We start from the raw sequence: 3,984 nt of genomic DNA, 5'->3' as shown, positions 1-3,984 counted from the left end.
GACACCGTCACCAACCGCCTGGTGCAGCCTGTGGACCGCGAAGATTCTATTCGTGCAATATTAGAGTATAGCCAAAACTTAGAAGAACTTATGAGGCGCAAGAAAGTCCACCGTGAAGTCATAGTTAGGTATTTGGGAACACAAGGAGTGGTTGTACCTCCAACTACTGAAAAACACAATCTTATTCAGTATGCAAAAGATTACTGGGAAAAACAGTCACCCAAACTGAAGGAGGCAGCAGAGCCAGTTACAAAGACAGAGGACATCCAACTCTTTGAGCAGCAGGCGAAGGCAGATAAAGAAGCTGAAAAGGTTGATTTTCATCGCTTAGTTGAAGAATTCTGTCACTGGTTCTTTGAACTTCTTAATTCTCAGAATCCTTTTATGGGACCACCTCAAGATGAATGGGGCCCACAGCACTTCTGGCATGATGTCAAGCTTAGGTTTTATTATAATACCTCAGAACAAAACATGACAGACTACCAAGGAGCAGAAATTGTGAGTCTTCGCTGACTGTCATTAGTGAGAGAGGAATTTCTTTTTCTCAGTCTCAACCTTGATCCTCAGGGACTAAAATGTGCATCTTCTCCTCATGGATTAGTTATGGTTGGAGTTGCAGGCACTGTCCACCGAGGAAATTCTTGTTTGGGCATATTTGAACAAATTTTTGGACTTATCTGTAGCCCTTTTGTGGAAAATACTTGGAAAATCAAATTTATCAACCTGAGAATCATTGGAGGAAGTTTCGTTGCTCCTGGATCATCACTGAAACCATCTGTAACATTTGAGCAGAGTGATCTGGTGGCCTTTTATAATGTAATTACTTTGTGTAATATCCCCGAAGAAAGACCTAATGTAAGGCAGATATTGGATAGTGGGACTGGAGACCAGGTTTTACATAGAGATGAGGCGTTGTTGAACAAAAGGGAAATGAATCTACCTAACCCTCTAAAGCATTGATCACGGTCGCTTAGCCTGAAGAGCTGCAGAAACACAACAGTGACCATCTCTAAACTACTGCAGATGTGAAAATTGACTTATTTTAGCTGAAATACCCTTTTGGACTACAGACTTGCCTATTTCTACCTGAGTTACAGCAAATGTTCTGAGAACTTATTGAGGTCCACCAAATAAATCCCACTTTAGATGTTGTAGATACTTAGAAACTTTAGGTAATATTTTCATTTTATTTAGTGAAATTTATTTACTAATCTCTGTGCTTCCAAGTGGCAGGCATTAACATTATTCATGTTTATGGCTTGTTGGATCTTTTACCAATGCATTTCACTAAAGTGTTATCAAAAGAAAACAGCATTTTAACGATGTTTAATATAAGAAGTTTTAATTATGTCAGATACAAGTAGCGGACTTGTTCAAAAAGTCCAATAACTTAGCCTGGGAAGAAAAACTCAGCTTCCCATTTGAAACTTCTTTTTCAGGTTACCTTTTCTAGTCCAAGCAAACATTTCAAAATCTGCTACTTTTCTGATTCACTCCAGGCAGTAAATGCTGTTGTCAACACAGACCTTTTTTCTGCTTAGGCTTCAGCCAAGAATTTACAGAATGTTTACTATAACACTTTAAACATGGAAGGTATGCGTGGAAATTTTAAAGGTATGTGCGATCCCTAACAAATTGCTGTCCTTCTTCTTGATTGATCTTGACAGAGGTTGGCTCTCCTCAAAATAACAAATCATAGACTTGTGCAAAGAAAAACAAACAAATAATAACAACCCATTTAGAATTTATCACATGGGTATGCACATATGCACACATCTATCCTAACAAAGTTTTCCACATCTATGTTACTCTATTTGAGAGCCAAAGTAGACTTGACGTGTTAATTATGTAGTTGCGTTTATGTTTATAATCGGTCATCACCCAGTAACTGGTTGCTGATCCTGGATTTGGTTAGGAATTTTAATTTTTAAATTATCATTTGGAAGAAATTCTGGAAAATGTGATGATGTATTATACTTGTTAAACGTTTGCATTTGACTCTGATAACTGAGGAGACTGATGGTGGTTACTGGAAGTAAGAGGTAAAGATTTCACCACCACCCCACCTTCGATTTTAGTGGCATGCCTCTATAAAGAGCACATATAAAGAGCATGTTCTAGCATAATAAAGAAGGGAAATTCTTAATTGTCTATTTAGATTCAGCCCACAGTTCTTCAGGAGAGCTGGAGGCAATGTAACCACAGCCAAGCCGATTTTCCTGTTATTTTCTATTGAAGACCTCCGCAGAGGGGAGACCCTCTCTCAAGTCTCAGAAAGTCGCGACCACCCAGTAATCTACTCGAGACACCATATACCGGAGCAATTGCGAGGTTATTTATTAGGGCGTGACAACTAGCTGCCAGTCAATTCCCATGCCCACGCAGGAGCTGAATTGACCCCGACTGCCAGTTTGAGGGGTGTTTTTAAAGGGAAAAACCACAAACCAAGGAAATGAGGAGGGGGTGAGGGGTTTGCTAGGGTGGTATAACATAAAAATAGTGGAACATTCCAAAGGAACCCAACCTACATGAGTCAGGATCAGATGAAAACTCTCTGTACGCTTATCTTTCTCAAGAATGTAGTCCTGTCCTGTCACTTCGGCCTTGCCCTGTCACTTCGGCCTTGCCCTGTCACTATGGTTCTCAGCTTGGTTCCATCTGACTAAATTGCATTCTTTCCTTTCTCTTTGCAGGTCGGCCAGTTCCAGTAATGGTGACTGGTCTTTCCACATTCCTAAAGAAAGCCTAAAGAATATTTTATATCTAAAAAGGATTCTATATACCCAGTATCCAGAACTTTTCCCTCTACACTATATAGTAAGTATAATTAGGTATAAAGGAACAGTAATCTGCAAAACAGTTATCATGTTTATAAGACAGAACAACCAGATCACATTCTTACCCACCCTCTACCTCTACTTGGGTTTTCAAAATTCAGTTTGATTTTATACTTCAGCTTTTCTTTTTTTCTTTTTTAAATTTTTTTCCAGACAGTTTCTTCGTGTAGCCCTTGTTATTCTAGCACTTGATCTGTAGAACCAGGCTGACCACAAACTGACAGAGATCTGCCTTCTGTGCACTGGTATTAAAGGTATGCTCCACACCTGATTATACTTTCTTAGGTTTCAAGTCTCAATATAAATACCCTGAGTAAAGCAGAAGATTAAACACGAAAAAAAAAAGAATTTTCATTACAAATTTCTCCTTTTTTGTAATTTTTTTTGGATTTGTCATCCGTTTAATTACATTTTTCTATTCGTTTTGTAATTTTTTTGTCAAGTCTACCCCTTTTTTCTTAATTTCTTGTGCCCTTCTCCCCAGTCTTGAGCAGGCCTGAGAGACATTGTTTAACACTGCAGACCAAAACAATAGGACTCAGATGTTAATCACCTTGGCTGACCCAGGACCTTCTACAGTTGCAGAGATGAATAGACTGCCTGCTGAGCTTTCCTGGAGACACCTTTAGCAGGTGATTAAGGATGCATTCCCCTCACCCACTCTGTCCTGAAGCAAAGGGGTTGGGTGGTGGAGGTGGGGCTTCCCCTTTCAATTGAAAGAGGAACATTAAAGCATCCAGCCTTGATCAGATACCTTTGTACCGGGTTCATCTCTTCCCGCCCTCCTGTCCCTTCTTCCATTCCCAGCCTCCCTTTCAGGTGTTCCCGGTGGACTGTGGCCGCTGGCCCACAACAGAATGTAACACAATGTGGGGCCTGAACATGAGACACCAGCTGAGGAATGCTGTCTTGGGTAGAGCTCTACAGAAAACTGAACAAGGAGAAGGGTATCCTGGACACTTGGTAAACAACGAACAGCACTGATGGTAGCTAGCCATGGCTGTGTTTGCAGGAAGTGTGGTTAAGGGGATAGGGTCTAAGTGAATAGGTGTTGACCGGGTACAGACTTGGCCCAGGAGGTGACAGCGAATTGTAGGTCGGGAGAATTCTAAACAGGCATTGCCCGCAGTCTAAGAGCTGCTTCAGG

General features: G+C 40.7%; 1 pseudogene; it reads left to right on the top strand.

The window, feature by feature from the left end:
* The first annotated feature begins 3 nt into the window (after nt 1-3).
* Nucleotides 4-960, top strand: LOC114636604 (annotated as a pseudogene).
* The last annotated feature ends 3,024 nt before the right edge of the window (nt 961-3,984 follow it).

The sequence above is a fragment of the Grammomys surdaster genome, unplaced genomic scaffold (assembly GCF_004785775.1).
Source record: "Grammomys surdaster isolate TR1022 unplaced genomic scaffold, NIH_TR_1.0 124594, whole genome shotgun sequence".
Taxonomy (NCBI): Eukaryota; Metazoa; Chordata; class Mammalia; order Rodentia; family Muridae; genus Grammomys; species Grammomys surdaster.
This window is presented reverse-complemented; position numbering and strand designations above follow the sequence as displayed.